General features: G+C 39.4%; 1 long non-coding RNA gene across 1 annotated transcript; it reads left to right on the top strand.

Moving 5' to 3' along the window:
• Window positions 1–108: 108 nt before the first annotated feature.
• On the top strand, window positions 109–27,316 carry LOC148998424 (uncharacterized). Its single transcript, XR_016155992.1, has 3 exons — window positions 109–356; window positions 26,704–26,773; window positions 27,041–27,316. It is a non-coding gene; the product is annotated as an uncharacterized LOC148998424 (long non-coding RNA).
• The last annotated feature ends 306 nt before the right edge of the window (window positions 27,317–27,622 follow it).

Below are 27,622 nucleotides of genomic sequence, written 5' to 3'. Positions count from 1 at the left end.
TTATGCAGAGAGTGATGAGGGTGAACACGAGAGAAAAAGAGTGAGTGCGAGCGAGCGAGCGAGGTCTGCTCTGTGGTCTGTTGATTTACTTATTTTTGTGGTAATATGTTGTCAAATAGGTTTGCTTTGAACTTAAATAAACTACCTATACAAGTAGTTATGGCTCTTTGTATGTATTTGTCCTGTTATTGACGTAAAGCGCGTCATGGGCCTGTTCTCGCATTTCAGTGAGCTGACCGAATTCCTATCCAGGAGAAGCTGCCAGATGCCGTAGACAACAGGAGTCAGAACATCATAGTACTTCCAACAGCAGAAGACACCAGGAGTGGGGAAGGTTCTGGATGCTTATGTCTGATGTGAGTACAACTTGCAGTGCATACAAATAAATTAACCATTCCCTCACTCCCATCTCTGTCCTGTTATTTTGTAATTGTTAAAGGGATATTTCACTTTAAAATTAATTTTTTATTATGTTTTAGCTTACCTCAAGGGCATCCGAGATGTAGGTGTCTTTGTTTCCACAGTAGTTTAAATTTTAATATTTTTCGGTCAAACCGTTGTTGTCTATCAGTCATATAATACAGCCATGTCCAACTGAACTGAACTGAACCGTGTCCAACGTCCCGCCAGAAGTGATCGTTTGCGTGTGTATGTCACTCATTGTTTACACAAAGATTTCAGGAGTTTTACCTTTCACTAAACATATTTAGATATATCAAAATCGTCTTCCATTGCAATTTTCTGTACATCTAAATATGTTTAGATCTTCACAGTGAAAGGTAAAACTTCCGAAATCTCTGTGTAAACAATGAGTGACGTACACACGAAAGCAATCACTTCCGGCGGGACGTTGGACATGGTTCAGTTCGGTTCAGTTGGACATGGCTGTGGCTACACGAGGTAAAAACGATATAAATACTGTTTGTTTTCTCTCACAAACCGCTCATTTCGTGTCTTAGGCCATCAATGTGTACTTACATTTACGAGTCATTAAAATCATGTTTAATTTGGACTTCTCTGTGCATGCTCTTTGAGGTGGTGACCATAGACCTCCATTATATGACTGGCAGAATGATGATGGCAAAATGTCAAAATTGAAAATACTGTGGAAACAAAGACACCTACATCTTGGATGCCCTTGAGGTAAGCTAAAACATATCCAAAAATTAATTTCAAAGTAAACTATCCCTTTAATTACCAGAAATCAATCACCAGCCCCATCCTTTGCTATGGACACTTTGCACAAGTTATTCTAATTTTCCATTCTCCGAGGCAGTCAACGCACAGGCAGACATTGCTTGAATATTGGACCTTGGCTGATTGGTTTATCACGTTTAGTCCCATCCACCCCCAGAGGATTTTAATTTACTATTTTATTGATCAGGGATGTGATTTTTCCGGATTAATCCGGAATTCCGGATTTTCCGACCTGAAAATGTGACCTACGTGAATCATGCAGATCTGTTAAAAAAAAAAAAAAGAAGAGGGGGACTGGTGTCGGCAGCCGGACTGAAAAGGAGAGAATAAGAGCACATAACCCATAACTGGCTGACGTACAGAAAGTTCCTTTCAAAGTATCAACAAGGACGTATATAGACCATTTTGCAAGATGTAAACAACACTGGTCCAGAAGCACTCCTGTTTCAGTTTTTTAACACTACATAAAAGCTGGGATAAAATACAACCAGCAGAACATGTGAAACTGAATCAAAAAGTTAAACAAACATTTTTAAGATGTTTTCTTTACATGTGAAATAAAGAAAGCAGTTACAAACTGAAACAGGAAGTGCTTCTGGACCAGTGTTGTTTACATCTTGTGAAATGTCTATAGAGAGAATGTCTAATTGGTTCAGCTTGTTCACCTGCTCAATTTCGTATCAGTCGCTCTCGCGCTGAGTATCGTCGTCAGTTGACAAGAACATCACAGGTCACCAGGGCTGGGCGATATATCGATATAGTTCAAATTTGCGCTATGATTCTTGCTCCAATCAAGCTGCTGACTGCTTTTGTAGAAATATCGTGCATTCTGTCAGTTGCAGTTCTGACACCTCCGTCTCAACAGCACTGCCATTAGTGTAACTTACAACGCGACAAATACTCGCAATATTAACGCAGAGGAACGGCTTACGTTACATCAGTTCAGCGAGTTCACAAAAGTTAATTTGCATGTGCTTAAAGCCTTGCCGGTTAAACATGTTTGCGTTCACCGCTGATGCGCTGTTCTGAGACTGCGGTCAAGTGGGCCACACGTGGAAAATACACGGTCAAGCCAGCCGCACCCGGTATCACGACAAGACATGAAATAATCACGTTGGTCCACTTTGGAAAACGTGTAGATGTCACGGTTTAACAAAACCATAAATAGGGCTATACTGCCCTCTTGTGTCAAATTATATTTTTATATTTATTTTTCCAACAAATAAAACCAAACCCATAATAAAAACCCATCCAATAAACCCTGAACTTAACAGACTCAGTGGTTCAGTTGATAAAGCGTTGGGCTTCAATCAAGAAAACCTGAGTTCAAATCCCATTCTTGCTTACATTAAATTGTTGTGATTTTATCAAACAAAGTGGCCAAAACAACATTTCTCAAACCGAGAAAAATGGGATTTTGTTTTATTGACGATCACTGAAAAATGGTCTATTGTTAAAAATGTAAAAAAACATTTATTATTTTCAAGGTGAAAAGGATTCATTTGCCTCGATCCACGCCGAAACAAAACGTCTAAATGTCACGTTTTTAATGAAGCAGCCTAAATGGTCCACTTTGGAAAACGTGTAGATGTCACGGTTTAACCCCCTCAAACGTGAAACTTACACGTTTGCGTTAACACGCTCCAGTGGAGAGATACCCGTGTTGACCTATTCTACACGCAATCGCCTCTGCCATAACGACCAATTGGTTTTCATTAAACCGAGAAAAATGGAATTTTGTTTTATGTAGCCTACGATCACTGAGAAATGTTCTATTATTTAAAATGCAAAAAACATTTATTATTTTCAAGGTGAAAAGGATTCATTTGCCTTGATCCGCGCCGAAGAAAACGTCTAAATGTCACGTTTTTAATGAAGCAGCCTAATGAGTAATGTCTATTTTTTCCGCAGAGGCGGACAGAGTACACAGCTTTATTACTTGAGTAAAAGTACAGATACCCCTTGCTAAATTTGACTCAAGTACAAGTAAAAGTACTACAGTCAGATGTCTACTTGAGTAAAAGTACTGAAGTACTTGTTTTTAAAAGTACTAGAGTATCAAGAGTACAAAAGTACATTTTCTAAATATTGCATTACAACTGCCACAGTGCTTACATTTATGGACAGAAACGTCCTACATGGAGTTATGAAAAATGTTAAAGTCAATACCTTGGAGAATGTAAAAGGAATTGAAAGTAAAATCAAGTCGTATTCATCTTTTTACCATGTTGCTTTATTTAACATTTAAGAAAATTTCAGAAAATTCAGAAAATTTAAATAGTCTGGCGAGGTGGGGCCACGGGCTGGCACATTCCCGGGATGGACCTGCTGCATCTTCATCCATTGGTTTCGTCCGTCCATGCTTTGGTCTCTTATACAAATCTGACCATGGAGTTGACTTTGCCGGAAAGCTGAAGGTGATTGCTGATAGGTTGTCCCAATCAGTGGATCCTGCACAATCCAATCACGTTTGAGAGGGAAACAACAATTTGAGGGTTTCCGAGATTTTTCTTATTTCCATTTTTTTTTTTTTTTAGAAGTAGTTACTTTTTACTCATGGTTATGGATAGAAATGTATTGGAGTAAAGAGTACAATATTTCACTCTCAAATATACTTGAGTAAAGTCATGAGTACTCCCCAAAAATGATACTCGAGTAAAGTACAGATCCTTCAAAATTGTACTGTACTCATAACCTGCTTTCTGGAATACCCCTCCGGTATCACGACAAGACGTGAACTTGGTCCACTTTTGAAAACGTGTAGATGTCACGGTTTAAACCCCCTCAAACGTGAAACTTACACTTAAATTGAAACTTACCATCACGACCTATTGGTTTTCATTAAACCGAGAAAAATGGAATTTTGTTTTATTGACGATCACTGAGAAATGGTCTATTATTTAAAATGCAAAAACATTTATTATTTTCAAGGTGAAAAGGATTCATTTGCCTCGATCCACGGCGAAAAAAACGTCTAAATGTCACATTTTTAATGAAGCAGCCTAAATAGTCCACTTTGGAAAATGTGTGGATGTCACGGTTTAACCCCCTCAAACGTGAAACTTACACGTTTGCGTTAACACGCTCCAGTGGAGAGCAGTGGCGTATCCAGGTCATTTTTTGGGGGGTGGCCAAGATGGGACACAAAGCTAGAGTGGGGTGGCCATGGCATAGCGAAGTTAAATGCGATACGCAGCCGACCATGGATCAAATCCCGGTCCTTTGCTGCATGTCACATCCTCTCTCTCTCCCATGATTTCCTTTCTCATAACTGTCAAATAAAAGTGTCTATCCCGTTAAAAACAGTCCTAACCACCAATCACAGACAGTCCTCAAGTATCTCTGGTTATTTTAACATGTCTATTTTTAATCAGTAATTATGGTCAGGATAGGGTAAATATTTTCTAAGAGCTATTTTCTTTTAGTGGATTTAAGTCCTTGTCACTTCACAAGTTAGATTAGATTAGCAAAATTAAACTGCTCTTAACTCATCCTATACAATAACATGTATCAGTCGTCAGCTCATCATCTGTGTCACCTGTATTGTTACCTGAGTTTGCTTTACTAATTGAGGCACCATCTTGTGGTTACATGAAAACACAGAAATCCAACAGGACAAACCAACATGCTTAAAGATAGGACCTTATTCAAAAGTGTATCTGTAAAAGCAAAAGAAAAAACTAAGTTTGTGAGGAAAAAAACAAAATATTTGTTGTTCTTTACATGTTTAGTTTATGTTATTATTTAGCTTAGATATAATTTGTTAGAGATACTGGAATTTGAATTTCTTAGTTTGTTCTTTGCCATGAGTGTTTTTATTTAACCACAAGAGGGGACTTAAATAAGTAAAGCAAACACAGGTAACACAGAGTGGCCTGATGACTGAATAATTTCATTATGAAAATGTGCAAAAAGTGTTTTTCAACCCAGACAGTATTCATGTCCAAGGCCTTGATGAAATTATAAATTGAAACGTTGGCTTTGATTCAGCATACATTAATACGTTTTTAAAATCAAAAAGTTAAGACTCAAAATTATAAATAGTTAAGATGCTTCTTCACAATTTAACTTATGACATTTGTGCCATTTTAATGCAATTTACTCTACCTATTTAAACTTCTAAAAATATATGTGGACTGTGAAGATGAGCTAATTGACACAAACAAAAAGTCCTTTTTAAACTCCCCTTAAACCACAGAGCAAATAAATATGTCACAGCTTGTTTTTTTTGTGTTTTAACTTAAATCTACTGTCACACTATATTTAACACACTGGTTGGCGAAAAATATAACATTAGCTATAATTGAACACACACATCTGCAAAAACCACCATTTGTCTTCCAGAAAATAGCGTTTTATATTTCATGGCGATGTATGAGTGGAAATAAGGTGTGGCCCCTTTAAGAGCTGCACACGTCCTCTTTACCGTCTGCACTCTCTCAGGATGCTAATCTAGCTAGTACAGTGTAGTTCGACTTTTTAGGTTTTCCTACACATTCACAGGGAACTACAATATAACTAAACATTAAATTACCATACCTCTCAATCTACAGATTCACGCGTTTTTATCGTTGTATTTGTTGCTGTTGCAAGACTGTCCACCTGTTTCACGGAGCAGCAGCCAGCGCGCGCATCTCATTAGTAACCTGACCTGCATGGCCAAACGTCTGCTGAGCAGAAATCAGCTCTCAGAGCCTCAGTATGACTATTACTGTGTTATTAAAAAAGGTAAAACTGGACCTAAATCGGTTGATCAGCTGTCACCATTGATTGACAGCATTTCTCTTGTTTCTTGTGTTGACGAACTTGACCAACTACCTATCAGATCTGGGGTGGCCACAGGGGTGGCCAATGAGCTTTCAGGGGTGGCCCTGACCCCCTAGAATCACCAGTGGCTCTATCAGAATCCAGAGTTTTGAGAAGATTGGGGATACTTAATTTTTCGCCCCCCCCAAAAAAAATGTAAGGGGTAACACTGTCGTTTTTTTTTCTGGTCAAAATTTTGAATTTCGATATCTCAGCTCTGGAAGGGTCTAGAGCCTCCATTGTTGCACTCAGGTCTAAGTCTCATGGCCCTCTATCAGAATCCAGAGTTTTGAGAAGATTAAGGATACTTAATTTTTCACCCAAAAAAAAAACGTAAGGGGTAACACTGTCGTTTTTTTTACGGGTCGAAATTTTGATTTTCGATATCTCAGCTCTGGAAGGGTCTAGAGCCTCCATAGTTGCACTCAGGTCTAAGTCTCATGGCCCTCTATCAGAATCCAGAGTTTTGAGAAGATTGGGGATACTTAATTTTTCGCCCAAAAAAAAAAAACGTAAGGGGTAACACTGTCGTTTTTTTTACGGGTCGAAATTTTTAATTTCGATATCTCAGCTCTGGAAGGGTCTAGAGCCTCCATTGTTGCACCCAAGTCTAAGTCTCATGGCCCTCTATCAGAATCCAGAGTTTTGAGAAGATTGGGGATACTTAATTTTTCGCCCAAAAAAAAAAACGTAAGGGGTAACACTGTCGGTTTTTTTTTTGGGTCGAAATTTTGAGTTTCGACATCTCAGCTCTGGAAGGGTCTAGAGCCTCCATTGTTGCACTCAGGTCTATGTCTCATGGCCCTCTATCAGAATCCAGAGTTTTGAGAAGATTGGGGATACTTAATTTTTCGCCCAAAAAAAAAAAAACGTAAGGGGTAACACTGTGGTTTTTTTTTCTGGTCGAAATTTTGATTTTCGATATCTCAGCTCTGGAAGGGTCTAGAGCCTCCATTGTTGCACTCAGGTCTAAGTCTCATGGCCCTCTATCAGAATCCAGAGTTTTGAGAAGATTGGGGATACTTCATTTTTCGCCCAAAAAAAAAACCTGTAAGGGGTAACACTGTCATTTTTTTTTCTGGTCGAAATTTTGAGTTTCGACATCTCAGCTCTGGAAGGGTCTAGAGCCTCCATTGTTGCACTCAGGTCTATGTCTCATGGCCCTCTATCAGAATCCAGAGTTTTGAGAAGATTGGGGATACTTAATTTTTCGCCCAAAAAAAAAAAACGTAAGGGGTAACACTGTCGGTTTTTTTCTGGTCGAAATTTTGATTTTCGATATCTCAGCTCTAGAAGGGTCTAGAGCCTCCATTTTTGCACTCAGGTTTAAGTCTCATGGCCCTCTATCAGAATCCAGAGTTTTGAGAAGATTGGAGAAACTTTATTTTTCACCTGAAAAAAAAAAAAACGAAAGGGGTACCACTGTCGTTTTTTTTTCGGGTCGAAATTTTGAGTTTCGATATCTCAGCTCTGGAAGGGTCTAGAGCCTCCATTTTTGCACTCAAGTCTAAGTCTCATGGCCCTCTATCAGAATCCAGAGTTTTGAGAAGATTGGGGATACTAAATTTTTCGCTCAAAAAAAAAAAACGTAAGGGGTAACACTGTCGTTTTTTTTTTCTGGTCGAAATTTTTAATTTCGATATCTCAGCTCTGGAAGGGTCTAGAGCCTCCATTGTTGCACCCAAGTCTAAGTCTCATGGCCCTCTATCAGAATCCAGAGTTTTGAGAAGATTGGGGATACTTAATTTTTCGCCCAAAAAAAAACGTAAGGGGTAACACTGTCGGTTTTTTTTTGGGGTCGAAATTTTGAGTTTCGACATCTCAGCTCTGGAAGGGTCTAGAGCCTCCATTGTTGCACTCAGGTCTATGTCTCATGGCCCTCTATCAGAATCCAGAGTTTTGAGAAGATTGGGGATACTTAATTTTTCGCCCAAAAAAAAAACGTAAGGGGTAACACTGTCATTTTTTTTTCTGGTCGAAATTTTGATTTTCGATATCTCAGCTCTGGAAGGGTCTAGAGCCTCCATTGTTGCACTCAGGTCTATGTCTCATGGCCGTCTATCAGAATCCAGAGTTTTGAGAAGATTGGGGATACTTAATTTTTCGCCCAAAAAAAAAAAAAACCGTAAGGGGTAACACTGTCGTTTTTTTTTCTGGTCGAAATTTTGAATTTCGATATCTCAGCTCTGGAAGGGTCTAGAGCCTCCATTGTTGCACTCAGGTCTAAGTCTCATGGCCCTCTATCAGAATCCAGAGTTTTGAGAAGATTGGGGATACTTAATTTTTCGCCCAAAAAAAAAAAACCTGTAAGGGGTAACACTGTCATTTTTTTTTTCTGGTCGAAATTTTAAATATTCGACATCTCAGCTCTGGAAGGGTCTAGAGCCTCCATTGTTGCACTCAGGTCTATGTCTCATGGACCTCTATCAGAATCCAGAGTTTTGAGAAGATTGGGGATACTTAATTTTTCGCCCAAAAAAAAAAAACGTAAGGGGTAACACTGTCGGTTTTTTTCTGGTTGAAATTTTGATTTTCGATATCTCAGCTCTAGAAGGGTCTAGAGCCTCCATTTTGCACTCAGGTTTAAGTCTCATGGCCCTCTATCAGAATCCAGAGTTTTGAGAAAATTGGAGAAACTTTATTTTTCACCTGAAAAAAAAAAAACGAAAGGGGTACCACTGTCGTTTTTTTTTCGGGTCGACATTTTGAGTTTCGATATCTCAGCTCTGGAAGGGTCTAGAGCCTCCATTTTTGCACTCAAGTCTAAGTCTCATGGCCCTCTATCAGAATCCAGAGTTTTGAGAAGATTGGGGATACTAAATTTTTCGCTAAAAAAAAAAAACGTAAGGGGTAACACTGTCGTTTTTTTTTTCTGGTCGAAATTTTGATTTTTGATATCTCAGCTCTGGAAGGGTCTAGAGCCTCCATAGTTGCACTCAGGTCTAAGTCTCATGGCCCTCTATCAGAATCCAGAGTTTTGAGAAGATTGGGGATACTTAATTTTTCGCCCAAAAAAAAAAAAACGTAAGGGGTCACACTGTCGTTTTTTTTACGGGTCGAAATTTTTAATTTCGATATCTCAGCTCTGGAAGGGTCTAGAGCCTCCATTGTTGCACCCAAGTCTAAGTCTCATGGCCCTCTATCAGAATCCAGAGTTTTGAGAAGATTGGGGATACTTAATTTTTCGCCCAAAAAAAAAAACGTAAGGGGTAACACTGTCGGTTTTTTTTTGGGGTCGAAATTTTGAGTTTCGACATCTCAGCTCTGGAAGGGTCTAGAGCCTCCATTGTTGCACTCAGGTCTATGTCTCATGGCCCTCTATCAGAATCCAGAGTTTTGAGAAGATTGGGGATACTTCATTTTTCGCCCAAAAAAAAAACGTAAGGGGTAACACTGTCATTTTTTTTTCTGGTCGAAATTTTGATTTTCGATATCTCAGCTCTGGAAGGGTCTAGAGCCTCCATTGTTGCACTCAGGTCTATGTCTCATGGCCGTCTATCAGAATCCAGAGTTTTGAGAAGATTGGGGATACTTAATTTTTCGCCCAAAAAAAAAAAAACGTAAGGAGTAACACTGTCGTTTTTTTTTCTGGTCGAAATTTTGAATTTCGATATCTCAGCTCTGGAAGGGTCTAGAGCCTCCATTGTTGCACTCAGGTCTAAGTCTCATGGCCCTCTATCAGAATCCAGAGTTTTGAGAAGATTGGGGATACTTAATTTTTCGCCCAAAAAAAAAACCTGTAAGGGGTAACACTGTCATTTTTTTTTTCTGGTCGAAATTTTGAGTTTCGACATCTCAGCTCTGGAAGGGTCTAGAGCCTCCATTGTTGCACTCAGGTCTATGTCTCATGGACCTCTATCAGAATCCAGAGTTTTGAGAAGATTGGGGATACTTAATTTTTCGCCCAAAAAAAAAACGTAAGGGGTAACACTGTCGGTTTTTTTCTGGTTGAAATTTTGATTTTCGATATCTCAGCTCTAGAAGGGTCTAGAGCCTCCATTTTGCACTCAGGTTTAAGTCTCATGGCCCTCTATCAGAATCCAGAGTTTTGAGAAAATTGGAGAAACTTTATTTTTCACCTGAAAAAAAAAAACGAAAGGGGTACCACTGTCGTTTTTTTTTCGGGTCGAAATTTTGAGTTTCGATATCTCAGCTCTGGAAGGGTCTAGAGCCTCCATTTTTGCACTCAAGTCTAAGTCTCATGGCCCTCTATCAGAATCCAGAGTTTTGAGAAGATTGGGGATACTAAATTTTTCGCTCAAAAAAAAAAAACGTAAGGGGTAACACTGTCGTTTTTTTTACGGGTCGAAATTTTTAATTTCGATATCTCAGCTCTGGAAGGGTCTAGAGCCTCCATTGTTGCACCCAAGTCTAAGTCTCATGGCCCTCTATCAGAATCCAGAGTTTTGAGAAGATTGGGGATACTTAATTTTTCGCCCAAAAAAAAAACGTAAGGGGTAACACTGTCGGGGTTTTTTTTGGGTCGAAATTTTGAGTTTCGACATCTCAGCTCTGGAAGGGTCTAGAGCCTCCATTGTTGCACTCAGGTCTATGTCTCATGGCCCTCTATCAGAATCCAGAGTTTTGAGAAGATTGGGGATACTTAATTTTTCGCCCAAAAAAAAAAAACGTAAGGGGTAACACTGTGGTTTTTTTTTCTGGTCGAAATTTTGATTTTCGATATCTCAGCTCTGGAAGGGTCTAGAGCCTCCATTGTTGCACTCAGGTCTAAGTCTCATGGCCCTCTATCAGAATCCAGAGTTTTGAGAAGATTGGGGATACTTCATTTTTCGCCCAAAAAAAAAACCTGTAAGGGGTAACACTGTCATTTTTTTTTCTGGTCGAAATTTTGAGTTTCGACATCTCAGCTCTGGAAGGGTCTAGAGCCTCCATTGTTGCACTCAGGTCTATGTCTCATGGCCCTCTATCAGAATCCAGAGTTTTGAGAAGATTGGGGATACTTAATTTTTCGCCCAAAAAAAAAAAAACGTAAGGGGTAACACTGTCGGTTTTTTTCTGGTCGAAATTTTGATTTTCGATATCTCAGCTCTAGAAGGGTCTAGAGCCTCCATTTTTGCACTCAGGTTTAAGTCTCATGGCCCTCTATCAGAATCCAGAGTTTTGAGAAGATTGGAGAAACTTTATTTTTCACCTGAAAAAAAAAAAAACGAAAGGGGTACCACTGTCGTTTTTTTTTCGGGTCGAAATTTTGAGTTTCGATATCTCAGCTCTGGAAGGGTCTAGAGCCTCCATTTTTGCACTCAAGTCTAAGTCTCATGGCCCTCTATCAGAATCCAGAGTTTTGAGAAGATTGGGGATACTAAATTTTTCGCTCAAAAAAAAAAACGTAAGGGGTAACACTGTCGTTTTTTTTTTCTGGTCGAAATTTTTAATTTCGATATCTCAGCTCTGGAAGGGTCTAGAGCCTCCATTGTTGCACCCAAGTCTAAGTCTCATGGCCCTCTATCAGAATCCAGAGTTTTGAGAAGATTGGGGATACTTAATTTTTCGCCCAAAAAAAAAAACGTAAGGGGTAACACTGTCGTTTTTTTTTTTGGGGTCGAAATTTTGAGTTTCGACATCTCAGCTCTGGAAGGGTCTAGAGCCTCCATTGTTGCACTCAGGTCTATGTCTCATGGCCCTCTATCAGAATCCAGAGTTTTGAGAAGATTGGGGATACTTAATTTTTCGCCCAAAAAAAAAACGTAAGGGGTAACACTGTCATTTTTTTTTCTGGTCGAAATTTTGATTTTCGATATCTCAGCTCTGGAAGGGTCTAGAGCCTCCATTGTTGCACTCAGGTCTATGTCTCATGGCCGTCTATCAGAATCCAGAGTTTTGAGAAGATTGGGGATACTTAATTTTTCGCCCAAAAAAAAAAAAAAACGTAAGTGGTAACACTGTCGTTTTTTTTTCTGGTCGAAATTTTGAATTTCGATATCTCAGCTCTGGAAGGGTCTAGAGCCTCCATTGTTGCACTCAGGTCTAAGTCTCATGGCCCTCTATCAGAATCCAGAGTTTTGAGAAGATTGGGGATACTTAATTTTTTGCCCAAAAAAAAAAAACATAAGGGGTAACACTGTCGTTTTTTTTTTCGGGTCGAAATTTTGATTTTCGATATCTCAGCTCTGGAAGGGTCTAGAGCCTCCATTTTTTCACTCAGGTCTAAGTCTCACGGCCCTCTATCAGAATCCAGAGTTTTGAGAAGATTGGGGATACTTCATTTTTCGCCCAAAAAAAAAACCGTAAGGGGTAACACTGTCGTTTTTTTTTCTGGTCGAAATTTTGAATTTCGATATCTCAGCTCTGGAAGGGTCTAGAGCCTCCATTGTTGCACTCAGGTCTAAGTCTCATGGCCCTCTATCAGAATCCAGAGTTTTGAGAAGATTAGGGATACTTAATTTTTCGCCCAAAAAAAAAACGTAAGGGGTAACACTGTCGTTTTTTTTACGGGTCGAAATTTTGATTTTCGATATCTCAGCTCTGGAAGGGTCTAGAGCCTCAATTGTTGCACTCAGGTCTAAGTCTCATGGCCCTCTATCAGAATCCAGAGTTTTGAGAAGATTGGGGATACTTAATTTTTCGCCCCCCCCCCCAAAAAAAACGTAAGGGGTAACACTGTCGTTTTTTTTACGGGTCGATATTTTGATTTTCGATATCTCAGCTCTGGAAGGGTTTAGAGCCTCCATTGTTGCACTCAGGTCTAAGTCTCATGGCCCTCTATCAGAATCCAGAGTTTTGAGAAGATTAGGGATTCTTAATTTTTCGCCCCCAAAAAAAAAAACGTAAGGGGTAACACTGTCGTTTTTTTTACGGGTCGAAATTTTGATTTTTGATATCTCAGCTCTGGAAGGGTCTAGAGGCTCCATTGTTGCACTCAAGTCTAAGGGCCAATCCCAATTCTACCCCTTACCCCTTCACTTTCCCCTAGCCCTACCCCTTCGCCTTCCCCTTGACCCTTGAAACAGAGTGGCAATGCGTAGGGGTGAAAATATTCCCCTAAGAAATGGGACACCACTACGCCTCCGTTAAACGTCATTATAAGTCGTCGCTAGCGCCTACGTCACAGGAGATGCGCCGATGTTTATCACAACTTCCAAGATGCCGTCGACAGCTGCAGTTATCTCAGTCGCGTGGGTTACAGCTATTTTCTTGCATTTATCTTGTGAAGTTCGCAGGAAACAACGACGACGAAAATATGTTGCGGGACTATCGTTAGCAAACTACAGTAATTTTAGCGATTTTTTTTTTTTTTAACAAACGTTTCTGTGAAGAAACTGACCGTAAATATGAACACAATATTGAATGTAACATAAAGCAAATCGTTGTTTGTCGTTACAATACTTAGTAAAGTCACAAATACTTAAATTTATGGGTCTCCTTTGTTGCTTGGGCAGCCAGCCTGGGTTAGCAGTGACACTTCTCATACCCCTTCGTTTGAAGTGTGCTCTCGAAAAATCTTCGTTTGAAGGGCTATCTGGCCCTTCTCCCTAGCCCTCCCCCTCCAACCAAAAGAGAATTGGGACAACCCTACCCCTTCACGTGGACGCGCAAAACGGAGGGGAAGGGGAAAGTGAAGGGGTAAGAGGTAGAATTGGGATTGGCCCTAAGTCTCATGGCCCTCTATCAGAATCCAGAGTTTTGAGAAGATTGGGGATACTTAATTTTTCACCCAAAAAAAAAAAACGTAAGGGGTAACACTGTCGTTTTTTTTTTTGGGTCGAAATTTTGAGTTTCGACATCTCAGCTCTGGAAGGGTCTACAGTAGAGCCTCCATTGTTGCACTCAAGTCTAAGTCTCATGGCCCTCTATCAGAATCCAGAGTTTTGAGAAGATTGGGGATACTTAATTTTTCGCCCAAAAAAAAACGTAAGGGGTAACACTGTCGTTTTTTTTTTTCGGGTCGAAATTTTGAGTTTTGACATCTCAGCTCTGGAAGGGTCTAGAGCCTCCATTGTTGCACTCAGGTCTATGTCTCATGGCCCTCTATCAGAATCCAGAGTTTTGAGAAGATTGGAGAAACTTCATTTTTCGCCCAAAAAAAAAAAAACCGTAAGGGGTAACACTGTCGTTTTTTTTACGGGTCGAAATTTAGATTTTCGATATCTCAGCTCTGGAAGGGTCTAGAGCCTCCATTGTTGCACTCAGGTCTAAGTCTCATGGCCCTCTATCAGAATCCAGAGTTTTGAGAAGATTAGGGATACTTAATTTTTCGCCCAAAAAAAAAAACGTAAGGGGTAACACTGTCGTTTTTTTTTACGGGTCGAAATTTTGATTTTCGATATCTTAGCTCTGGAAGGGTCTAGAGCCTCCATTGTTGCACTCAGGTCTAAGTCTCATGGCCCTCTATCAGAATCCAGAGTTTTGAGAAGATTGGGGATACTTAATTTTTCGCCCCCCCCAAAAAAACGTAAGGGGTAACACTGTCGTTTTTTTTACGGGTCGAAATTTTGATTTTCGATATCTCAGCTCTGGAAGGGTTTAGAGCCTCCATTGTTGCACTCAGGTCTAAGTCTCATGGCCCTCTATCAGAATCCAGAGTTTTGAGAAGATTAGGGATTCTTAATTTTTCGCCCCCCCAAAAAAAAACGTAAGGGGTAACACTGTCGTTTTTGTTACGGGTCGAAATTTTGATTTTCGATATCTCAGCTCTGGAAGGGTCTAGAGCCTCCATTGTTGCACTCAAGTCTAAGTCTCATGGCCCTCTATCAGAATCCAGAGTTTTGAGAAGATTGGGGATACTTAATTTTTCGCCCAAAAAAAAAAACGTAAGGGGTAACACTGTCGTTTTTTTTTCGGGTCGAAATTTTGATTTTCGATATCTCAGCTCTGGAAGGGTCTAGAGCCTCCATTTTTTCACTCAGGTCTAAGTCTCACGGCCCTCTATCAGAATCCAGAGTTGTGAGAAGATTGGGGATACTTCATTTTTCACCCAAAAAAAAAACGTAAGGGGTAACACTGTCGTTTTTTTTTCTGGTCGAAATTTTGAATTTCGATATCTCAGCTCTGGAAGGGTCTAGAGCCTCCATTGTTGCACTCAGGTCTAAGTCTCATGGCCCTTTATCAGAATCCAGAGTTTTGAGAAGATTAGGGATACTTAATTTTTCGCCCAAAAAAAAAACGTAAGGGGTAACACTGTCGTTTTTTTTACGGGTCGAAATTTTGATTTTCGATATCTAAGCTCTGGAAGGGTTTAGAGCCTCCATTGTTGCACTCAGGTCTAAGTCTCATGGCCCTCTATCAGAATCCAGAGTTTTGAGAAAATTGGGGATACTTAATTTTTCGCCCCAAAAAAAACCGTAAGGGGTAACACTGTTGTTTTTTTTTTCTGGTCGAAATGTTGAATTTCGATATCTCAGCTCTGGAAGGGTTTAGAGCCTCCATTGTTGCACTCAGGTCTATGTCTCATGGCCCTCTATCAGAATCCAGAGTTTTGAGAAGATTGGGGATACTTCATTTTTCGCCCAAAAAAAAAACGTAAGGGGTACCACTGTCGTTTTTTTTTTGGGTCGAAATTTTGAGTTTAGATATCTCAGCACTGGAAGGGTCTAGAGCCTCCATTGTTGCACTCAGGTCTATGTCTCATGGCCCTCTATCAGAATCCAGAGTTTTGAGAAGATTGGGGATACTAAATTTTTCGCCCAAAAAAAAAACGTAAGGGGTAACACTGTCGTTTTTTTTTCTGGTCGAAATTTTGAATTTCGATTACTCAGCTCTGGAAGGGTCTAGAGCCTCCATTGTTGCACTCAGGTCTAAGTCTCATGGCCCTCTATCAGAATCCAGAGTTTTGAGAAGATTGGGGATACTTAATTTTTCGCCCCAAAAAAAAAAACCGTAAGGGGTAACACTGTCGTTTTATTTTATGGTCGAAATTTTGATTTTCGATATCTCAGCTCTGGAAGGGTCTAGAGCCTCCATTTTTGCACTCAGGTTTAAGTCTCATGGCCCTCTATCAGAATCCAGAGTTTTGAGAAGATTGGAGAAACTTCATTTTTCGCCCGAAAAAAAAAACACGAAAGGGGTACCACTGTCGTTTTTTTTTCGGGTCGAAATTTTGAGTTTCGATATCTCAGCACTGGAAGGGTCTAGAGCCTCCATTGTTGTACTCAGGTCTAAGTCTCATGGCCCTCTATCAGAATCCAGAGTTTTGAGAAGATTGGGGATACTAAATTTTTCGCCCAAAAAAAACGTAAGGGGTAACACTGTCGTTTTTTTTTTCGGGTCGAAATTTTGAGTTTCGATATCTCAGCACTGGAAGGGTCTAGAGCCTCCATTGTTGCACTCAGGTCTAAGTCTCATGGCCCTCTATCAGAATCCAGAGTTTTGAGAAGATTGGGGATACTAAATTTTTCGCCCAAAAAAAAAACATAAGGGGTAACACTGTCGTTTTTTTTTTCTGGTCGAATTTTTGATTTTCGATATCTCAGCTCTAGAAGGGTCTAGAGCCTCCATTTTTGCACTCAGGTTTAAGTCTCATGGCCCTCTATCAGAATCCAGAGTTTTGAGAAGATTGGAGAAACTTCATTTTTCACCTGAAAAAAAAACGAAAGGGGTACCACTGTTGTTTTTTTTTTTCGGGTCGAAATTTTGAGTTTCGATATCTCAGCTCTGGAAGGGTCTAGAGCCTCCATTTTTGCACTCAAGTCTAAGTCTCACGGCCCTCTATCAGAATCCAGAGTTTTGAGAAGATTGGGGATACTAAATTTTTCGCCCAAAAAAAAAAACGTAAGGGGTAACACTGTCATTTTTTTTTTCGGGTCGAAATTTTGATTTTCGATATCTCAGCTCTAGAAGGGTCTAGAGCCTCCATTTTTGCACTCAGGTTTAAGTCTCATGGCCCTCTATCAGAATCCAGAGTTTTGAGAAGATTGGAGAAACTTCATTTTTCACCTGAAAAAAAAAACGAAAGGGGTACCACTGTCGTTTTTTTTTCGGGTCGAAATTTTGAGTTTCGATATCTCAGCTCTAGAAGGGTCTAGAGCCTCCATTTTTGCACTCAGGTTTAAGTCTCATGGCCCTCTATCAGATTCCAGAGTTTTGAGAAGATTGGGGATACTTCATTTTTCGCCCAAAAAAAAAAACGTAAGGGGTAACACTGTCGTTTTTTTTTCTGGTCGAAATTTTGAATTTCGATATCTCAGCTCTGGAAGGGTCTAGAGCCTCCATTGTTGCACTCAGGTCTAAGTCTCATGGCCCTCTATCAGAATCCAGAGTTTTGAGAAGATTAGGGATACTTAATTTTTCGCCCAAAAAAAAAACGTAAGGGGTAACACTGTGGTTTTTTTTAGGGGTCTAAATTTTGATTTTCGATATCTCAGCTCTGGAAGGGTCTAGAGCCTCCATTGTTGCACTCAGGTCTAAGTCTCATGGCCCTCTATCAGAATCCAGAGTTTTGAGAAGATTGGGGATACTTAATTTTTCGCCCCCCCCCAAAAAAAACGTAAGTGGTAACACTGTCGTTTTTTTTTACGGGTCGAAATTTTGATTTTCGATATCTCAGCTCTGGAAGGGTTTAGAGCCTCCATTGTTGCACTCAGGTCTAAGTCTCATGGCCCTCTATCAGAATCCAGAGTTTTGAGAAGATTAGGGATTCTTAATTTTTCGCCCCCCAAAAAAAAACGTAAGGGGTAACACTGTCGTTTTTTTTACGGGTCGAAATTTAGATTTTTGATATCTCAGCTCTGGAAGGGTCTAGAGCCTCCATCGTTGCACTCAAGTCTAAGTCTCATGGCCCTCTATCAGAATCCAGAGTTTTGAGAAGATTGGGGATACTTAATTTTTCGCCCAAAAAAAAAAAACCGTAAGGGGTAACACTGTCGGTTTTTTTTTCGGGTCGAAATTTTGATTTTCGATATCTCAGCTCTGGAAGGGTCTAGAGCCTCCATTGTTGCACTCAAGTCTAAGTCTCATGGCCCTCTATCAGAATCCAGAGTTTTGAGAAGATTGGGGATACTTAATTTTTCGCCCAAAAAAAAACGTAAGGGGTAACACTGTCGTTTTTTTTTTTGGGTCGAATTTTTGATTTTCGATATCTCAGCTCTAGAAGGGTCTAGAGCCTCCATTTTTGCACTCAGGTTTAAGTCTCATGGCCCTCTATCAGAATCCAGAGTTTTGAGAAGATTGGAGAAACTTCATTTTTCACCTGAAAAAAAAAACGAAAGGGGTACCACTGTCGTTTTTTTTTTTCGGGTCGAAATTTTGAGTTTCGATATCTCAGCTCTGGAAGGGTCTAGAGCCTCCATTGTTGCACTCAAGTCTAAGTCTCATGGCCCTCTATCAGAATCCAGAGTTTTGAGAAGATTGGGGAAACTAAATTTTTCGCCCAAAAAAAAAAACGTAAGGGGTAACACTGTCATTTTTTTTTCGGGTCGAAATTTTGATTTTCGATATCTCAGCTCTAGAAGGGTCTAGAGCCTCCATTTTTGCACTCAGGTTTAAGTCTCATGGCCCTCTATCAGAATCCAGAGTTTTGAGAAGATTGGAGAAACTTCATTTTTCACCTGAAAAAAAAAACGAAAGGGGTACCACTGTCGTTTTTTTTTCGGGTCGAAATTTTGAGTTTCGATATCTCAGCTCTAGAAGGGTCTAGAGCCTCCATTTTTGCACTCAGGTTTAAGTCTCATGGCCCTCTATCAGATTCCAGAGTTTTGAGAAGATTGGGGATACTTCATTTTTCGCCCAAAAAAAAAACCGTAAGGGGTAACACTGTCGTTTTTTTTTCTGGTCGAAATTTTGAATTTCGATATCTCAGCTCTGGAAGGGTCTAGAGCCTCCATTGTTGTACTCAGGTCTAAGTCTCATGGCCCTCTATCAGAATCCAGAGTTTTGAGAAGATTGGGGATACTTAATTTTTCGCCCCCCCCCAAAAAAACCGTAAGGGGTAACATTGTCGTTTTTTTTACGGGTCGAAATTTTGATTTTCGATATCTCAGCTCTGGAAGGGTTTAGAGCCTCCATTGTTGCACTCAGGTCTAAGTCTCATGGCCCTCTATCAGAATCCAGAGTTTTGAGAAGATTAGGGATTCTTAATTTTTCGCCCCCCCAAAAAAAACGTAAGGGGTAACACTGTCGTTTTTTTTACGGGTCGAAATTTTGATTTTTGATATCTCAGCTCTGGAAGGGTCTAGAGCCTCCATCGTTGCACTCAAGTCTAAGTCTCATGGCCCTCTATCAGAATCCAGAGTTTTGAGAAGATTGGGGATACTTAATTTTTCGCCCAAAAAAAAAAAACGTAAGGGGTAACACTGTCGTTTTTTTTTCGGGTCGAAATTTTGATTTTCGATATCTCAGCTCTGGAAGGGTCTAGAGCCTCCATTGTTGCACTCAAGTCTAAGTCTCATGGCCCTCTATCAGAATCCAGAGTTTTGAGAAGATTGGGGATACTTAATTTTTCGCCCAAAAAAAAAACGTAAGGGGTAACACTGTCGTTTTCTTTTTTTTGGGTCGAAATTTTGAGTTTCGACATCTCAGCTCTGGAAGGGTCTACAGTAGAGCCTCCATTGTTGCACTCAAGTCTAAGTCTCATGGTCCTCTATCAGAATCCAGAGTTTTGAGAAGATTGGGGATACTTAATTTTTCGCCCAAAAAAAAAACGTAAGGGGTAACACTGTCGTTTTTTTTTCGGGTCGAAATTTTGAGTTTTGACATCTCAGCTCTGGAAGGGTCTAGAGCCTCCATTGTTGCACTCAGGTCTATGTCTCATGGCCCTCTATCAGAATCCAGAGTTTTGAGAAGATTGGAGAAACTTCATTTTTCGCCCAAAAAAAAAAAACGTAAGGGGTAACACTGTCGTTTTTTTTTCGGGTCGAAATTTTGATTTTCGATATCTCAGCACTGGAAGGGTCTAGAGCCTCCATTGTTGCACTCAGGTCTAAGTCTCATGGCCCTCTATCAGAATCCAGAGTTTTGAGAAGATTGGGGATAGGCTACTACATTTTTCGCCCAAAAAAAAAACGTAAGGGGTAACACTGTCGTTTTTTTTACGGGTCGAAATTTTGATTTTCGATATCTCAGCTCTGGAAGGGTCTAGAGCCTCCATTGTTGCACTCATGTCTAAGTATCATGGCCCTCTATCAGAATCCAGAGTTTTGAGAAGATTGGGGATACTTCATTTTTCGCCCCCCCCCCAAAAAAAAACGTAAGGGGTAACACTGTCGTTTTTTTTACGGGTCGAAATTTTGATTTTCGATATCTCAGCTCTGGAAGGGTTTAGAGCCTCCGTTGTTGCACTCAGGTCTAAGTCTCATGGCCCTCTATCAGAATCCAGAGTTTTGAGAAGATTGGGGATACTTAATTTTTCGCCCAAAAAAAAAACGTAAGGGGTAACACTGTCTTTTTTTTTTTCTGGTCGAAATTTTTAATTTCGATATCTCAGCTCTGGAAGGGTCTAGAGCCTCCATTTTTTCACTCAGGTCTAAGTCTCACGGCCCTCTATCAGAATCCAGAGTTTTGAGAAGATTGGGGATACTTCATTTTTCGCCCAAAAAAAAAAAACCGTAAGGGGTAACACTGTCGTTTTTTTTTTCTGGTCGAAATTTTGAATTTTGATATCTCAGCTCTGGAAGGGTCTAGAGCCTCCATTGTTGCACTCAGGTCTAAGTCTCATGGCCCTCTATCAGAATCCAGAGTTTTGAGAAGATTAGCGATACTTAATTTTTCGCCCAAAAAAAAACGTAAGGGGTAACACTGTCGTTTTTTTTACGGGTCGAAATTTTGATTTTCGATATCTCAGGTCTGGAAGGGTCTAGAGCCTCCATTGTTGCACTCAGGTCTAAGTCTCATGGCCCTCTATCAGAATCCAGAGTTTTGAGAAGATTGGGGATTCTTAATTTTTCGCCCCCCCAAAAAAAAACGTAAGGGGTAACACTGTCGTTTTTTTTACGGGTCGAAATTTTGATTTTTGATATCTCAGCTCTGGAAGGGTCTAGAGCCTCCATTGTTGCACTCAAGTCTAAGTGTCATGGCCCTCTATCAGAATCCAGAGTTTTGAGAAGATTGGGGATACTTAATTTTTCGCCCAAAAAAAAAACGTAAGGGGTAACACTGTCGTTTTTTTTTCGGGTCGAAATTTTGATTTTCGATATCTCAGCTCTGGAAGGGTCTAGAGCCTCCATTTTTTCACTCAGGTCTAAGTTTCACGGCCCTCTATCAGAATCCAGAGTTGTGAGAAGATTGGGGATACTTTATTTTTCGCCCCAAAAAAAAACGTAAGGGGTAACACTGTCGTTTTTTTTTCTGGTCGAAATTTTGAATTTCGATATCTCAGCTCTGGAAGGGTCTAGAGCCTCCATTGTTGCACTCAGGTCTAAGGCTCACGGCCCTCTATCAGAATCCAGAGTTTTGAGAAGATTGGGGATACTTAATTTTTTCGCCCAAAAAAAAAAACGTAAGGGGTAACACTGTCGTTTTTTTTTCGGGTCGAAATTTTGATTTTCGATATCTCAGCTCTGGAAGGGTCTAGAGCCTCCATTGTTGCACTCAAGTCTAAGTCTCATGGCCCTCTATCATAATCCAGAGTTTTGAGAAGATTGGGGATACTTAATTTTTCGCCAAAAAAAAAATGTAAGGGGTAACACTGTCGTTTTTTTTTCGGGTCGAAATTTTGAGTTTCGACATCTCAGCTCTGGAAGGGTCTAGAGCCTCCATTGTTGCACTCAGGTCTATGTCTCATGGCCCTCTATCAGAATCCAGAGTTTTGAGAAGATTGGGGATACTTAATTTTTCGCCCCAAAAAAAAACGTAAGGGGTAACACTGTCGTTTTTTTTCTGGTCGAAATTTTGATTTTCAATATCTCAGCTCTGGAAGGGTCTAGAGCCTCCATTTTTGCACTCAGGTTTAAGTCTCATGGCTCTCTATCAGAATCCAGAGTTTTGAGAAGATTGTAGAAACTTAATTTTTCGCCCGAAAAAAAAAACACGAAAGGGGTACCACTGTCGTTTTTTTTTCGGGTCGAAATTTTGAGTTTCGATATCTCAGCACTGGAAGGGTCTAGAGCCTCCATTGTTGTACTCAGGTTTAAGTCTCATGGCCCTCTATCAGAATCCAGAGTTTTGAGAAGATTGGGGATACTTAATTTTTTGCCCAAAAAAAATCGTAAGGGGTAACACTCGTTTTTTTTTTCTGGTCGAAATTTTGATTTTCGATATCTCAGCTCTAGAAGGGTCTAGAGCCTCCATTTTTTTGCACTCAGGTTTAAGTCTCATGGCCCTCTATCAGAATCCAGAGTTTTGAGAAGATTGGAGAAACTTCATTTTTCACCTGAAAAACAAAAACGAAAGGGGTACCACTGTCGTTTTTTTTTTTTTCGGGTCGAAATTTTGAGTTTCGATATCTCAGCTCTGGAAAGGTCTAGAGCCTCCATTTTTGCACTCAAGTCTAAGTCTCATGGCCCTCTATCAGAATCCAGAGTTTTGAGAAGATTGGGGATACTAAATTTTTCGCCCAAAAAAAAAAACGTAAGGGGTAACACTGTCATTTTTTTTTTCTGGTCGAAATTTTGAATTTCGATATCTCAGCTCTGGAAGGGTCTAGAGCCTCCATTGTTGCACTCAGGTCTATGTCTCATGGCCCTCTATCAGAATCCAGAGTTTTGAGAAGATTGGGGATACTTAATTTTTCGCCCAAAAAAAACGTAAGGGGTAACACTATCGTTTTTTTTTCTGGTCGAAATTTTTAATTTCGATATCTCAGCTCTGGAAGGGTCTAGAGCCTCCATTTTTGCACTCAGGTCTAAGGCTCACGGCCCTCTATCAGAATCCAGAGTTTTGAGAAGTTTGGGGATACTTAATTTTTCGCCCAAAAAAAACCATAAGGGTATTTATTCACACTGTATTTTTTTTTTTCGGGTCGAAATTTAGATTTTCGATATCTCAGCTCTGGAAGGGTCTAGAGCCTCCATTGTTGCACTCAGGTCTACGTCTCATGGCCCTCTATCAGAATCCAGAGTTTTGAGAAGATTGGGGATACTTCATTTTTCGCCCCCCCCCCCCCAAAAAAAAACGTAAGGGGTAACACTGTCGTTTTTTTTTCGGGTCGAAATTTTGAGTTTCGATATCTCAGCACTGGAAGGGTCTAGAGCCTCCATTGTTGTACTCAGGTCTAAGTCTCATGGCCCTCTATCAGAATCCAGAGTTTTGAGAAGATTGGGGATACTAAATTTTTCGCCCCAAAAAAAAAACGTAAGGGGTAACACTGTCGTTTTTTTTTTCTGGTCGAAATTTTGAATTTCGATATCTCAACTCTGGAAGGGTCTAGAGCCTCCATTTCTTGCACTCAGGTCTAAGTCTCATGGCCCTCTATCAGAATCCAGAGTTTTGAGAAGATTAAGGATACTTAATTTTTCGCCCAAAAAAAAAACGTAAGGGGTAACACTGTCGTTTTTTTTTACGGGTCGAAAGTTTTATTTTCGATATCTCAGCTCTGGAAGGGTTTAGAGCCTCCATTGTTGCACTCAGGTCTAAGTCTCATGGCCCTCTATCAGAATCCAGAGTTTTGAGAAGATTGGGGATACTAAATTTTTCACCCAAAAAAAAAAAACGTAAGGGGTAACACTGTCGTTTTTTTTTTCGGGTCGAAATTTTGAATTTCGATATCTCAGCTCTGGAAGGGTCTAGAGCCTCCATTTCTTGCACTCAGGTCTAAGTCTCATGGCCCTCTATCAGAATCCAGAGTTTTGAGAAGATTAAGGATACTTAATTTTTCGCCCAAAAAAAAACGTAAGGGGTAACAATGTCGTTTTTTTTACGGGTCGAAAGTTTGATTTTCGATATCTCAGCTCTGGAAGGGTCTAGAGCCTCCATTGTTGCACTCAGGTCTAAGTCTCATGGCCCTCTATCAGAATCCAGAGTTTTGAGAAGATTGGGGATACTTAATTTTTCGCCCAAAAAAAAAAACGTAAGGGGTAACACTGTCGTTTTTTTTTTCGGGTCGAAATTTTGATTTTCGATATCTCAGCTCTGGAAGGGTCTAGAGCCTCCATTGTTGCACTCAGGTCTAAGTCTCATGGCCCTCTATCAGAATCCAGAGTTTTGAGAAGATTGGGGATACTTAAATTTTCGCCCAAAAAAAAAACCGTAAGGGGTAACACTGTCGTTTTTTTCGGGTCGAAATTTTGAGTTTCGATATCTCAGCACTGGAAGGGTCTAGAGCCTCCATTGTTGCACTCAGGTCTATGTCTCATGGCCCTCTTCAGGTAAATGTACTCCGATACTGTCCGGCTCTGTTTTTCCGGTGTCCCCCAGCTCCTCGTTTAAGCAAAAGGTACTTTAAAACAACGTATTACATCGACGTTAAACCACGTTAACCGTGTTAACCATAACCTTTTAAATACTCGACCTACTTCCGTTGTTTAGCAACGAGAAGAAACTCCTGTAACTTCAGTGCCCAACCCATCACGACAAGACGTGAAATAATCACGTTGGTCCACTTTGGAAAACGTGTAGATGTCACGGTTTAACTGCAGTGATAGTTTAAACTCAAAACCATAAATAGGGCTATACTGCCCTCTTGTGTCAAATTCTTTCTATATTTATTTTTCCAACAAATAACCCGCAATAAAAATCCATCCAATACAACTTTGAACTCAACACATTCAGTGGCTCAGTTGATAAAGCGTTGGGCTTCAATCAAGAAGACCTGAGTTCAAATCCCAGTCTTGCTTACATTAAATTGTTGTGATTTTATCAAACAAAGTGGCCAAAACAACATTTCTCCAGCCGACAAGACGTGAAATAATCACTTTGGTCCACTTTGGAAAACGTGTAGATGTCACGGTTTCACTCCCTCAAACTAGAAACTTACACTTAAACTTACCATAACGACCTATTGGTTTTTGACATTTTGACACCAACGACCTATTGGACCTAACGACTTTTTGGTTTAAGTGCTATAACACGCTTTGATGATTGGGCTGGGTTTGCCTGAACTTTTCTCCAAAACTATACAGTAAAATGACTTTTGATCGCTCTCTCTCTTCTCTCTCTCTCTCTCTCTTCTGAACTGCGAATGTCAAATTTGCATCACAGACAAATGGTTTAATTAAAATATAGTTTATACTGTATATAGAAATGGCTGGGGATATAAACATGTTCAAGATAACGTCTTTATAGGAATAATAAATAATTTCTCCAGTACCGACAGCAGAACCGAAAACGTCCGAGCTTATCGATACAGCGGTCTTTCAAAATTCAGTACCGGGGCCCGTTTAATACCGGGTTTCGGTACCCATCCCTAATCATTACATATATTAATAATGAGTCTATACATATACAAACATTAAATTCAACAAAAAAAAAATGCTAAATAAATGTATCGATAATTAATATTAATATTCAATTTAATTTACATTAATAAAGTAGGCAATAATAATGTATAATAAAAAATCAAATTATATATATATATATATATATATATACATTCATAAACATTCATAATTAACAATTAAATGTAAAAAAATGATGTATGATAATTAACATTATCATGAGCATGAATAAATTAAATCTTTAAAAATAAAATTTAAATTAATGTAAATCATATAGGCCTACAAACATTAAAATAATAATAAAAAATGAAAAAGTCATGTTTTTTAAAAATATATATATATTTTTTGTCTCCGAATAAGATGGAAAATAGCAGAAAGTAGTGTCTAAAAAACGTAAATATTAACAATAAAAATGTATGATAATGTTTAATAATATGAACATGAATACATTATAATTGGTATAATTAATATTTAAGCCTAGAAACATTACAATAACAACAAACAAACAATATTAAAAGTCATGTGTTAAGAAAAGATCATGAAATTGTATTATTTGTGTCCTAATACGATGGAAAATATCAGGCAAAAGAATCAAAATCAATTTTGGCGTCCTTCAGCACCCATACCGTAACTGCAGGATTTGACGCGCATGCAAAAGCTTGACAGTGTATTTTCCACGCGCGGCCCACTTGACCGCAGTGTTCTAAGCGCGAACACCCGACGTGCACATGTACTAAAAGCTTGTCTAACAGCGCCTGGTTGCTGGACTAAGTTATCTTTGGAGTATTATTTCGCTATTACTCTCAAATACACACAAGGTTTACATAAAAACATTTGCTTATGTCTAAACTCAAAGCAAACCGAGAAAATTGAGAGAAATCTGCTTGTCAAATGCTCCGTGTATATTAGACGCGTCGCGCATAGGTCTTAAAGTGACAGTAGCCCTAATAATAAACATGCAGCCGCTTGTTCTTAAAGGGATAGTTGACCCCAAAATAAAAATTTTGTCATTGTTTATTCACTGTAATGTTGTTCCAAACCTGTATTAATTTATTTCTTGTGCTGAACAAAAAAGATATTTTGAAGAATGTGGGTAACCAGACAGTTGCTGGTCCCCATTGACATCCATAGGGAAAAATTTACTATGGAAAATTACTATATTTAAATACTATAAAACTATATACTACATACTATATAAAATACTATATTTTCCTGCTTTTTTGTCCTTAGCCAATCACATGCCTGATTGATGTGGCATCCATATATAAAAAAAAAGATTTGCCATATGCAGCTGTTTCTACATTTGGCACCATAAATCGAAACTGATTTCCCCCTTGGTGTTGAATAGAACATTCCAGCTTTTGGGGCAAATTTTCTTTGTCGTTTACTCAACTTACCCATGGTTAACTTTGTTAATGTTAATGTTTTTTTTTTTCTCCAGCCCTCTGCCATGGCTGCTGATATTGAGAGAGCTGTCACCCTGCCAAGCACACCTCGATTAGTTGTCCCAGGTATAATCTTCCCTTATTTTGTAAAAGTTAATTCTTTATTGAATTCATGTGTTTGACGGAGGACTGTTGCACATAAAAAAATAATTTATTTGAGTTGTTGATGGAGGGTGTACGGGTCAAAGGAGATAAAAATGTTCAAGTGGTGGTGTGGAAGTCTTTCTCCACTTGAACATTACTGAATTCATCTAGGTGGCAATAGTGTGTTGTGCAGCTTTTAGTTATCATATTGTTAATGTTTCATATCATATTGTTATCATAATGTTTTAGAAGAGATACTTCGTGGCGCAGACACATGGAATATCTCCGTGGAAGGAGCATGTGTGATGGGACCCCACAGTAACCTCCTGCATGGACTGGCAGCAGTCTTCGCTGCCTACTTTGTCTTTAACTTGCAATATCCAGCAGAAGTCGCAAGCACACTTGAATTCCTTCAGAGGTGAGTTTAAACATGACACTGTCATGAAAATGATTATAGCAATTATGGAGGTATATTTGATTTAAATCAACTTAATGCCTGTGACAGTGCGATTTGTAGTTGTAGAGAAAATCCACACATTACACACACACACACACACACACACACACATCAAGAAATGTGAAGTTGTGGAGAAATTTTGCACATGCTCAAATCAGTATGTGAATTTACCCAAATCATTTTAAGCGAACTTAAAATACAATTGTGCATCATTTCATAAAGTTCATATGTGACCCGCTCTGGCGAAATGAGTCGGAAGTCGCAACGTTCCATTTTAAGATATGGGCCGATTATGTGGAAAAACAATGAATTAACAAAAAAATATTTTTTTTGCTAATTTCAAAGAACAGACATTCAAAAATAATCTCCCAAAG

The sequence above is a fragment of the Pimephales promelas genome, chromosome 1 (genome assembly GCF_988280905.1).
Source record: "Pimephales promelas chromosome 1, fPimPro1.hap1.1, whole genome shotgun sequence".
Taxonomy (NCBI): Eukaryota; Metazoa; Chordata; class Actinopteri; order Cypriniformes; family Leuciscidae; genus Pimephales; species Pimephales promelas.
This window is presented reverse-complemented; position numbering and strand designations above follow the sequence as displayed.